Here is a 13,554-nt window from a genome sequence, read left to right on the forward strand (position 1 = left end):
AGTACCAAAAAAGAAAAAAAGCCCCAGGAATAGAAGCCTTCTCTTTCTACCAAAAAGGATCCAGAAAGAAGCAGGTCAGTAAGACAAACTTTTAGATACAATGAATATACTAAAGCAAAAGATCAAATAGACAACTGTGATACCACCCCTACTTATACCAGAAAATGCCAAGTTGGGAACATAGGCATCCACCCTCACCAGAGCCATGTCAGAGAAGGCTAAGTAGGAACCATTCTTAATGGGCAGTAATGATTCCATCCCCTACAGTATCAGTAGAAACCACTGGGGGATCCTGGAATCCCACCATCAATTATCAGTTATGGGTGACCCCCCCCCCCATGTTGGAGCGGTATCAGAGGAGACCTAGTAGATAATCAGGGCTTTCATTATCCCTCAGAAGTAGCAAGGCTACTCCTTTCCCTTTGGTATCAGTGGAGAACATGTTGTGGGCAGCAGTAAGGCACTTATGGCCTTCTCAGCCAGAGTGGTGTCAGAGGAAGATAGCTAAAACTATTTATTTATTTATTTTAATTTTATTGATTATGCCATTACAGTTGTTCTATTCCCCCCCTCATTACCCTCCACCCCACCTCCCCACCCCCACCATTCCCCCCCTTTAGTTCATGACCATGTGTCTCAAGTTCTTTAAATTCTATATTTCCCATACTGTTCTTGCCCTCCCCCTATCTATTTTCTACCTACCGTCTATGCTACTTATTTTCTGTACCTTCTCCCCCCTTCTCCTTCTCCCACCCCCCTGTTGCTAACCCTCCATGAGATCTTCATTTCTATGTTTCCGCTCCTGATCTAGCTGTCCTTTTAGTTTGCTTTTGTTTTAGGTGTGGTTGTTAATAACTGTGAGTTTGCTATTCTTTCACTGTTCATCTTTTTTATCTTCTTTTTCTTAGATAAGTCCCTTTAACATTTCATATAATAAGGGCTTGGTGATGATGAACTCCTTGAACTTGACCTTATCTGAGAAATACTTTATCTGTCCTTCCATTCTAAATGAAAGTTTTGCTAGATAGAGCAATCTTGGTTGTAGGTCTTTGGATTTCATGACTTGGAATACTTCTTTCCAGCCCCTTCTTGCCTGGAAGATCTCTTTTGAGAAATCAGCTGACAGTCTGATGGGAACTCCTTTGTAGTTGACTGTCCCCTTATCTCTTGCTGCTTCTAGGATTCTCTCCTTCATTTTAATCTTGGCTAATATAATTATGATGTGCCTTGGTGTGTTCCTTCTTGGGTCCAGCTTCTTTGGGACTCTCTGAGCTTCCTGGATTTCCTGGAAGTCTATTTTCTTTGCCAGATTGGGGAAATTCTCCTTTATTATTTGTTCAAATAAGTTTTCCACTGGTGGCTGTTCCTTTCCCCCTTCTGGTACCCCTACAATTTGGATGTTGGAATGTTTAAAGATGTCCTGGAGGTTCCTAAGTCTCTCCTCATTTTTTTGAATTCTTGTTTCTTCACATTTTCCTGTTTGGCCATTTTTTTCTTCCTTCTGGTTCACTCCCTTGATTTGAGTCCCAGTTTCCTTTCCATCACTATTGGTTCCCTGTGCATTTTCCTTCATTTCAATTAGTTTAGCCTTCATATGTTCCTCTAATTTGTGACTAAAACCAACCAGTTCTGTGAGCATCCTGATCACCAGTGTTTTGAACTGTGCATCTGAAAGGTTAGCTATCTTTTGGTTGCTTAGATTTATTGGCTCTGGGGCTTTGAGCTATTCTTGAGCCATAATGTTTTGGTTTGTTTGCACCCGTTAATTATGAGGAACGGAGCCTTAAGTGTTCACCAGGGTAGGGTAGCCCAGGTCGCTGGGTTGTGATGTTGTATGTGGGGGTGGGGTCAGAGCAGGGAGATGGTGGCTCCCTCTGTTGCCTCTGGCAGCTGGGGCCTCCTCGGTCCTGTCTCACTGCCCACTCCCTCGCTGGTCTATCTGTGCACGAATGCACGACCACAGTCAACCTGCTGCCCTGCGCCCTTGCTGGGTCCACTGGTCACTCACTGGGTCACTCACTGGGTCCGCCATTGCAACCCCATGCCTGGATTCCTTGTGCCTGAGTCCATCTGACTGAGTTTTCCTGTGCAATATCGCTCCGCCTGCTGCTGGCTTCACCCCTCTTACCAGTCAGGCTGAAGAATTTGTTGTTATCAGACTTCCGAAAAGTTCAATTTTCTGTGTTCTGTCTATGTTTTCTGTTGCTAATATTTAGTTGTCTCTAAACTTGGTTGTGTGAGAAAGCACGGCGTCTCCACCTATGCCTCCATCTTGGCGGAAGTCCTCTAAAACTGTATATTTAAACAAGACACATACTTCTTATAACATAATGCCCCAAATGTCCATGTTTCAGTCTAAATTCATATCATACCAAAGACCTGGAAAATATTAACCTGAATGAAAAAAAAGACAACCAACAGATGCCAACACTAAGATGACAGATCTTACCCATTATAAAAATACTTCAATAATGCTTCTTTGAAACAAATGATAGAACAGAAAATCTGAGTAAAGAGATAGGAGAAATAAAGTAGAACCAACTAAAAATCTAAAACTAAAAATGCAATAACTGAAATAAAAGAAACTCAGCACACAATGGAGAGAACAAAGGAAAAAAATCAGTGAGATTGAAGAAATAGCAGTAGAAATTATTCAACCTGAAAAACAGAAAATCAACAGGAAGAGAAGGAACCAGGTACCTGGTTCCTCAGGTACCAGTGGAACTGTAACAAAAGATCGAGTATTTGTATCATTAGAGTCCTGGAAGTAAACAAGAGAGGCAGTGCTGAAAAAGTACCAGAAGAAATAATGGCTTAAAAGCTCATAGATTTAGCAAGAGATATTAACCTACAGATTTAAAAACCTGAGCAAACTCCAAACAGGATAAATGCAAATAAATGCACATCAAGACAGACCATACTAAAATTTATGAAAACTAAGAATAATGGGTCTACCAGGAGAGGAGAAGGAAAAGGGAACAGAGAGCCTATTTAAATAAATAATTGATGGGAACTTCCAAAACCTATAGAAAAAACTGGATCCTTTAATCCAAGAGGCTAACAAAAAATCTAATGATCTCAATCCAAAAAGTACTTCTCCAAGGCCCATTATATTAAAACTGTCAATAATTAATGAGAAAGTTGAACAGTGATAAAACAATTTTAAAAATAAAATAAAATACTGCATTATAGTAATTAAAAATTAATGAGAAAGAGAGAATTTTCAAGATAGCCAGGGAAAAGAAGATGGTATCCTAGAAGGAAACCTCAATAGATTATCATCAAATTTTTCAGCAGAAACCCTATCAGCTAAAAGAGAGTGGAAGTGAATATTCAAATTATTGAAAGAGAGAAATCACCAGCCAAAAATAATATATCCAGCAAAGTTATCCTTTAGATACGAATGAGAAAAAAGGCTTTTCCAGAGATACAGAAGCCGAAGGAATTTATCATCACAAGACTTGCATTATAAGAAATGCTGAAAGGTGCTCCTCTTTTACCTGAAACAAAAAGACAAAAAGCGGCCCTAGCTGGTGTAGCTCAGTGGATTGAGCGTGGGCCTGCAAACCAAAAGATCATGGTTCTATTCCCAGTCAGGGCACATGCCTGGGTTGCAGGCCAGTTCCTAGCAGGGGCCAGTTCCCAGCAGGGGACACATGAGAAGCAACCATACACTGATATTTCTCTTCCTGTCTCCTTCCCTTCCCTTCTAAAGATAAATAAATAAAATAAAAAATAAAAGACAAAAAGATGCAAGACTGTGAGTGAGATGACTAACAGACAGAAGCAGAAAATTTCAACTCTTGTTCAGAATAGGGTATTAAATACTTAAATATAACAATCAAAGGAGGTTAAAACATTTAAAAAATAAAAAGACAAACTTGCACAAGTAAAAGATACAACACACAATCATGTACATCCAGAAAAGAACTATTGTACATATGAAACTTTTTTCGTAAACCTAATGGTAACCACACACACACACAAATCTAGAAATGAGGCATGCAATACAAAAAAAGAGGAAATGGAGGGAAAAAAATAATAGAATATCATCTAACTAAAATAACAGGTAGACAAACAAGAAAAAAGAAACAATGGAGACAGAGTTACCTGAAAATAAAAGATTAAATTACTATAGGAAATCCTCACGTATCAATAATCACCCTTTATGTAAATGGACTGAACTTACCAATTGAAAGGCACAGACTAGAGGGATGGATCAAGAAATAAAACCCAACTACATGCTGCCTTCACAGACATATCTCAGCTGCAAAGACAAAGAAACTCAAAGTGAAGGATTAGAAAATGACACTCCAAGAAAATAACATCCAGAAAAAAAGCAGGAATAGTCATAGTTATATCAGACAGAATTGATTTCAAGATTTTAAAAAATGTAACAAGAGACAATGATAAAAATTTTATAATGATAAATGGAATAATACATGAAAAAAACATAATACATTAATATATATGCACCCAATCTGGGAGCACCAAAATATATAAAGCAACTACTAACAGAACCAAAGGGAGAAACTGACAAAAATACACTCATAGTAGGGGACCTAAATATCCCATTGACAGCAATTGTTACATCATTCAAACAAAAATCAGAGATGCTGGGAAGATAGCGACGGTAGGGCGGAGCTGATTCTAGCTCCTGTGCTTATGGGTGAAAATCCTAGCAGATCTATAGAGAAACAGCACAATAAACCATAGGTTATCCAGCATTTATGAAATTAAAAGACCAGAGATAGTGACCAACGCTGAAACACCAGACAGCGGCAGAGTCAGCTACTGGAGCTGGGACACACGCAGCTCCTGTGCTGCTGCCATAGCAACAGGCCTGGGAGCCCGGGAGTCAGGTACGGGAGCCAGACACTCCAAGCCCCTGTGACAGTCCTGGGCGCCAGAGGAGTCAGGTAGCGGAGCTGGGACATTCTCGGCCCCTGTGCCGCTGCCATAGCTATAGGCCTGGGCAATAAAAGAGTCAGTTGCAGGAGCTGGGACACTGGAGGCCCCTGTGCCGCCACCATAGAGATGTGCCTGGGTGCTGGGGAGTCAGGTATGGAAGCTAGGACACTCCAAATACTTGTGACGGTCCTGGGAGGCAGAGGAGTCAGCTACAGAGCTGGGACATTCAGCAGTGGTAGGCGACAAGCGCAGGGACCAGCACAAGGACCAGCATGAGAGTAGGTGGAGACGGAGAACATCAAGAAACTTGAAGGAGTCTGCACCACTGAAATTCACAAGGATCATACCACAGAAGTTCACACCATAAAACCAGGGTTTCAGAACAGATCAATTTTAGAAGCTGAGACTAACAAGAAGAGTCTCAAACAATGGGAAGACAAAGAAACAATCCCCAAATAAAAGAAAAAGCAGAAACTTCAGAAAGAATGTTAGATGAAATAGAGGCTATTCAACTATCAGATTGTGAATTCAAAGCACTGGTTATTACGAAGTTCAAAGAGCTCACAATGAGCTATCAGAAACTACAGGGGAACTACAATGATCTCTCTGCAAACTACAGCAACATGAAAAAGGAAATAGAAAATATCAGCAAGGGACAAGAGGAAATAAAGAATACAATTTCCAAATTGAAGAACACAGTAGAAAGTTTCAAAAGTAGGATAGATGAAGCGGAGGATAGGATTAGCGAGTTGGAGGACAAGGAAGAAAGCATCTCACAGGAAGAGCAAGAAAATGAAAATAGTCTCAGAAAGAATGAAGAAGGATTAAGAGAAAGGCAAGACAATATGAAACGTAATATATCCGAATAATAGGAATACCAGAAGGAGAATAAGAAGAACAAGGGATAGAAAACATATTTGAAAGAGTAATGAGAGAAAATTTCCCTAATTTGATAAGAGAAAAAGTCACACAAATCCAGGAATCACAGAGAGTCCCAATCAAGAGGAACCCAAGGAGGCCCACTTCAAGACACATCATCATCAAAATGGCAAAATTCCAAGACAAAGAGAGAATCTTAAAGGCAGCAAGGGAGAAAAAACAAGTAACATACAAGGGAGCCCCAATAAGGTTAGCTACTGACTTCTCAATGGAAACACTCCAAGCAAGAAGAGAATGGCAAGAAATATTCCAAGTAATGAGAAACAGAGGCCTACAACCAAGGCTACTTTACCCAGCAAGGCTCTCAATCAAGATAGAAGGCCAAATAAAGAGCTTCCAAGACAAAAGAAGTCTAAAAGAATACGCCTCCACCAAACCAGCTCTAGAAGAAATACTAAAAGGACTGCTTTAAGGAAAGGAAGGAAAAGAGACAGACAGAGAGGAACACAGGTTCAAAAATAACAATGAATAAGTACCTATCAATAATAACCTTAAATGTAAATGGATTAAATGCTCCAATCAAAAGACACAGAATAGCTGCATGGATAAGAAAGAATGACCCACACATATGCTGCCTACAAGACACCCACCTCAGGACAAAAGACCATCACAGACTAAAAGTGAAAGGTTGGAAACAAATTTTCCAAGCAAATGGACAAGAAAAAAAAGCTGGGGTAGCAATTCTCATATCAGACAAAATAGACTTCAAAAAGAGGGCCTTAAAGAGAGACCCAGAAGGTCACTTCATAAAACTCAAGGGAAGAATCCACCAAGAAGACATTAACATCATAAATATATATGCACCCAATATGGGAGCACCAAAATATATAAAGAAAATCTTAGAGGAATTCAAGAAAGATATAGACAGCAACACAATTATAGTGGGGGATTTTAACACCCCACTATCAAAAATGGACAGATCTCCCAAACAAAATATCAACAAAGACATTGTGGCATTAAACAACACCCTTGATGAAATGGACCTAACTGATATACACAGAGCTCTTCACCCCAAAGAAGCTAAATACACATGGAACATTCTCAAAGATAGACCACATGATAGGACACAAAACAAGCCTCAACAAATTCAAGAATATTGAAATCATACCAAGCATTTTCTCTGACCACAAGGGACTGAAACTGGAAACCAACCCCAAAGGAAAAAATCCAAAACACCCAAAATTGTGGAGACTGAATGGTATGCTATTAAACAATGAATGGGTCAAGAATGAAATTAGGGAAGAAATCAAAATGTTTCTGGAAACAAATGAAAATAATCTCACAACAACCCAAAACTTATGGGACACAGTGAAGGCAGTCCTGAGAGGGAAGTTTATAGCAATACAGGCCTACCTAAAGAAGATAGAAACATTTCAAACAAACAACCTTACTCTACGTCTGCAAGAACTTGAGGAACAACAACAAAAACAGTCCAAAGCAAGTAGAAGGAAGGAAATAACGCAGAACTAAATGACATAGAGACTAAAGGCACAATTCTAAGGATCAATGAATCCAGGAGTTGGTTCTTTGAGAAGATAAACAAAATAGACAAGCCTTTAAGTAGGCTCATCAAGAAGAGAGAAGACACAAATAAACACAATCAGAAATGAAACAGGAGAGATTACAACTGATACCACAGAAATAGAAAGGATTGTAAGAAATTACTATGAAGAACTGTATGCCAAGAAATTTGAGAACCTAGGGGAAATGGACACATTTCTAGAAAAATATAATCTCCCAAAACTCAATGAAAAAGAAGTAGAAAACCTGAATAGACCAATAACAGCAAAAGAAATTGAAGCAGTAATCAAAAAACTCCCATCACACAAAAGCCTCGGACCAGATGGGTTCACAGGAGAATTCTACAAAGCATTTAAGGAAGAGCTAACCCCTATTCTTCACAGAATATTCCAAAAAATCCAAAAGAATGGAAAACTCCCAAACTCCTTTTATGAAGCCAGCATCATCCTAATTCCAAAACCAGATAGAGATACAACAACAAAAAAAAGAGAAAACTTTAGGCCAATATCACTGATGAACATAGATGAAAAAATCCTCAACAAAATATTGGCAAATCGCATCCAACAATATATCCAAAAGATTATTCACCATGACCAAGTGGGATTCATCCCAGGGATGCAAGGATGGTTCAACATTCACAAATCAGTAAATTAATTCGTCACATAAACAAAAGCAAAGATGAAAACCACATGATCATATCAACAGACGCGGAAAAAGCTTTTGATAAGGTACAACACCCATTTATGATAAAAACACTCAGCAAAGTGGGAATAGAGGGAGCATTCCTCAATATAATAAAGGCCATATATGAGAGACCTACAGCCAATATCATACTCAATGAAAAAAAACTAAAAGCTTTTCCACTAAGATCAGGAACAAGACAAGGATGTCCACTTTCACCACTTCTATTCAATATAGTTTTGGAAGTTTTGGCCACAGCGATCAGGCAGGAAAAGAAAATAAAAGGCATCCAAATAGGAAAGGAGGAAACAAAACTGTCACTGTTTGCAGATGACATGATAGTGTACATGGAAAATCCTATAGACTCTACCAAAGAACTGCTCGAACTAATTAATGAATTTGGCAAAACAGCAGGATACAAAGTCAATATCCAGAAATCAAAGGCATTTTTGTATACTAACAATGAATCAGCAGAAGCAGAAATCAAGGAAAAAATCCCATTCGATATAGCAAAAACAAAAATAAAATATCTGGGAATAAACCTAACCAAGGAGGTAAAAGGCCTGTAAGCAGAAAACTACACAGCACTGAAGAAAGAAATCAGGGAAGGCACAAATAAATGGAAACATATACCTTGTTCATGGATTGGAAGAATTAACATCATCAAAATGTCCATACTACCCAAAGCAATATACAGATTCAATGCAATACCTATTAAAGTACCAATGGCATATTTCACAGACATAGAACAAACACTTCAAAAATTTATATGGAACCATAAACGACCCTGAATAGCAGCTGCAATTTTGAGAAAGAAGAACAAAGTAGGAGGGATCACAATACCTGATATCAAACTGTATTACAAGGCCACTGTAATCAAAAGAGCCTGGTACTGGCATAAAAACAGGCACATAGACCAATGGAACAAAACAGAGAGCCCAGAAATCAACCCAACTCTCTACAGTCAATTAATATTCGACAAGGGGGGCAGTAACATAAAATGGAGTAAAGATAGCCACTCCAACAAATGGTGTTAGGAGAACTGGACAGCTACATGCAAAAAAATGAAACTTGAGCACCAACTTACACCATACACCAAAATAAATTCAAGGTGGATAAAAGACTTAAATATAAGCCGTGACACCATTAAAGTCCTAGAGGAGAACATTGGCAAGAAAATGTCAGATATTCCACGCAGCAACATTTTTACCGATATGTCCCCTAGAGCAAGGAATATAAAGGAAAGAATAAACAAATGGGATCTCATCAAAATAAAAAGCTTCTGCATGGCTAAAGAAAACAGTATTAAATTAAAAAGACAACCAACTGTATGGGAAAACATATTTGCCAATGATACCTCAGACAAAGGTTTAATCTCCAAAATATACAAAGAACTTACACGACTCCACTCTAAGAAGACACCTAACCCAATTAAAAAATGGGAAAAGGACTTGAACAGACACTTTTCCAAGGAGGACATACAGAATATCCAGAGACACATGAAGAGATGCTCAATATTGTTAGCTGTCAGAGAGATGCAAATTAAAACCACAATGAGATACCACTTTACACCAGTCAGGATGGCTATCATAAACAAAGCAACAAACAACAAATGTTGGAGAGGTTGTGGGGAAAAGAGGTCCTTAGTTCACTGTTGGTGGGATTGCAGAGTGGTGCAACCATTATGGAAAACAGTATGGAATTTTCTCAGAAAAATAAAAATCGACCTACCATTTGACCCAGCAATTCCACTGCTAGGATTATATCCCAAGAATCCTAAAACATCAATTTCAAAGAACCTATGCACCACAATGTTCACAGCAGCACAATTTACAATAGCCAAGAGTTGGGAGCAACCTAGGTGCCCATCAGTAAATGAATGGATCAAAAAACTGTGTGGTACATATACACAATGGAATTCTATGCAGCAGAGAGAAAGAAGGAGCTACTACCCTTTGGAACAACCTGGATGGAACTGGGAAGCATTATGCTGAGTGAAATAGGCCAGGCATTGAAAGACAAATACCATATGATCTCACCTTTAACAGGAAGCTGAACAACAAAACAAACAAGCAAACAAAATAAACAAAGACACTGAAATAGAGAACAAGGGGACAGTGACCAGAGGGGAGAGGGAAGGGAATTTAAGTGGGAAAAAGGGGAAGGATTTTGAGGAACAAATATGAAAGACAAAGGGATGAGGACTAGGGGTGAGGAAATGGGAGGGAGGGGGGAAGACGGGGCAGGAGGGGCTGGGATGGGAGAAATAGACAAAAAACTGTACTTGAAAAATAACTAAATAAAATTTAAAAAATAATAAAAAGGAAAAACCTTTTTTCAAATAAAAAAAAAGGATAGTGAACTTAAGGGTAGAGTAGATGAACTTAATAAGAATTTCAGTAAAAAGATAGAAAACATAAAAATGAAGATATTGTAGAAAACATAAAAAATGAACCAGTCAAAAGTGAAAAATACAATAACTAAATTAAGAAATGCATTTCAGAGAATCAGTGGTAGAATAGATGAAGTAGAGAATCAAATAAGCAGTTTGGGAGATAAGGAAGTAGAGAACACCCAATCAGAACAGCAAAAAGAAAAAAAATTAAAAAGAGCATAGTATAAGGAGCCTTTAGGGCAAATTCAAGCCTACCAATATTCACATCATGGGGGTGCTGGAAGGAGAAGAGAGAGTAAGAAAGTGAAAACCTATTCTAAAAAATAATGATGGAAACTTCCCTAATCTGATGAAAGAAATAAACACACAAGTCCAGGAAGCACAGAGAGTCCCCAAAAAGATGAACCAAAAGAGACTCACACAAAAACACTTCATAATTAAAACGCCAAAAGTTAAAGACAGAAAGAATCTTAAAAGCAACAAGAGAAAAGCAGTTAGTTACCTACAAGGGAACTCCCATAAGACTGTCAGATGATTCCTCAACAGAAACTTTGTAGGCTAGAAAGGATTAGCAAGAAATATTCAACGTGATGATAAAATAGGAACTACAACCAAGATTACTCTACCTAGCAAGGCTATCATTTAAATTCAAAGGATTCTTATAAAGCTGTCCAAACCTCCAAAAGAGATTAAGGAGTTCATCAGCACCAAGTAAGTATTACATAAAATGTTAAAGGATCTTTGTTAAGAAGAAGAAAAAAAACCCATCAAAACTAGGAAAACTAAAATGGCATAAATACATATTTATCAACAACTGTTTTAAATGCAAGTGGATTAAATTGTCCATTTAACAAAACAAGTCTATTAAATATACTGTCTACAAAGGCCCACTTCAGATTGGAGAATGCACACAGAATAAAAATAAAAGGATGGAAAAAGATATTTCATGAGCATGGAAACAAGCCAACAAAAAGCTGGTGTACAATAGTCACCCCAGACAAAATAGACTTGAAATTAAATGCTATAGCAAGAGACAAACAAGGGACAAAGAAGGGCCCAGCAATTTTACTTCTGAGTATTTATCTGAAGAAACCCAAAACACTAAATCAAAAAGACATATACATTCAGATATTTGTTGCAGCATTATTTACAATAGCCAAGCAGTGGAAGCAACCTAAATGTCCATCAATAGATCAATGGATAAAGAAGAAATAGTGCATTTATACAATGGAATATGACTCAGTCATAAAAAAAGAATGAAATCCTGCCATCTGTAACAACATGGATGGACCCAGAGAATATTGTGCTGAGTAAATTAAGTCAGACAGGGGAAGACAAATGCCATGTGATTTCAATTATTTGTGAAATCTAAAAACAAAATAAATGAACAAGCAGAACATAGGCTCATAGATACAAAGAACATTTTGACAATTGCCAGATGGGAGCAGGGATAAGGGATGATAGTTACAGAAAAGTCATGGGGATGTAAAGCACAGCATAAGGAATATTGTCAATAATATTATAATAATTATGTATGGTGTCAGATGGATACTAGGTTTATTTGGATGATCACTTTGTAAGTTATAAGCAGTGAGTTGTATACATGATACTAATATAATATTGTGCATCAAGTGTAAATGAATATTTAAAAATTATTAAAGTAAAAGAATGAATCAGCAGTGAGGGTGGCTACCCCTGACTGTCTCTGACTATTCTGGGGAGGCAACCCATGCATCACGTCATTGACCCCAAGAATGAAACTACCTATTGAGAATGGCTCCTGGTGGCCAACTGGGCTCAAATTTATAAACAGAATCTAACAGTCATTGCTAAACAGGAGCCTCTCATGTAAGCCACACTTCAGGGAGAAGCCTACACTGAGCTGCCTGCCTGCACTGTATTCCTGCTGGTTAAGCCAGCCATCATAAAGTAGTTCTTGGAATTGTACTTCAACTAACATTCCTGGCCCAGTAAGAGCTGCACAGCTATTTCCTCATTAGCTTCTTCACTAACCAATTAGAGTGGCTACCTACTGACCAATCAGGACAGTGCTTTTTCAACAAATCTAGGAGGATTTGGAGTCCTCATTTGCATGTGGAGAGACCAGTCAGGAGTTACAGGGTGGGGTCTTCTCTCTATATAAGCCAGTTCTCCTCTGGTTGGGAGAATGCACTTCCTCTTTGTACCAAAACTGAAGATTGCATTTTTACTGGAACAGAGCAGAGCAAAGGTGTCTACCCAGAGAGGGGCTCACCCTAAAGCTGCCTCAGAGCCATGCTGTTCCACAGCCACGCTGTTTCATAATTGAGCTGTAACACTGTTGAACTGTGTTGTATCACAGTCAAGCTCTTTGCACTGAATACAGTTGTTTTTTTTTTAAATCACACCTCAAATTAGGAATTCCTGTTGGCATTGAATTAGCACCAGTGACCATTGGTTGGCAACTGCTGGGCCTGATGCCGGCTGCTGCTGAGATCAGTGTTACCATGGTCTGACCTTCCAAGCCACACATCCCAGCCTTATGACCTAACCCAAATGTGCCTACAGCCTCTTTTCTCATGGGTCAGCTGCTTTCTCCACCTTCTCATGTCTGAGTTTCCAGTCCTTCTTATGGTTAGTGATAAGCAGACAGAATAGTACAGGAAACAGGTCTATGGACCTGTAGAACCCTCTGGACATGGTGAGGGTAAGAAAGGTGGTAATATTGCTGATGTGCTGAACCCAAACTGAAATTCAAATGTTACCTTCTTGCTCACCAGGTAACTGAGTCAAAGACAGTTTTTTTCTTCCCTCCAAAAGTCGACTGTCTCATAAACCCAAACCCACACATTCTCTAAGACAATTAAAGGATAACATCAAAATATAGAGACCAGAGCTGACACTCCTTTTGACTCTTGCTTATGTAGTGGATTCCCACTCCCCTCCCTGCAACAAACATTCAAATAACATATTAGAAATTCTCTGACCAACAGAGGCTGCAGTGTTCCTGGTCAGGAGGTCATGAGAGATCTCGCGCCTCATTTACCCCCAGGGAGGGACCAGTGGGGACACGTGTTCCTGGTTTGGGGGCTAATACCTGTATGTGGGCACCCTCCCAGGGCACATGA

The 13,554-nt window shown here is 38.8% G+C and overlaps 1 protein-coding gene across 5 annotated transcripts in view; it reads right to left on the bottom strand.

Annotated features, from left to right (window-relative positions):
- MYO7B (myosin VIIB) overlaps positions 1-13,554 on the bottom strand; it is a 117,868-nt gene that overhangs the window by 40,361 nt on the left and 63,953 nt on the right. The window lies entirely within an intron of this gene.

This window comes from Artibeus jamaicensis, unplaced genomic scaffold (assembly GCF_021234435.1).
Source record: "Artibeus jamaicensis isolate MK-2021 breed Jamaican fruit bat unplaced genomic scaffold, CSHL_Jam_final contig_469, whole genome shotgun sequence".
NCBI classification, from domain to species: domain Eukaryota; kingdom Metazoa; phylum Chordata; class Mammalia; order Chiroptera; family Phyllostomidae; genus Artibeus; species Artibeus jamaicensis.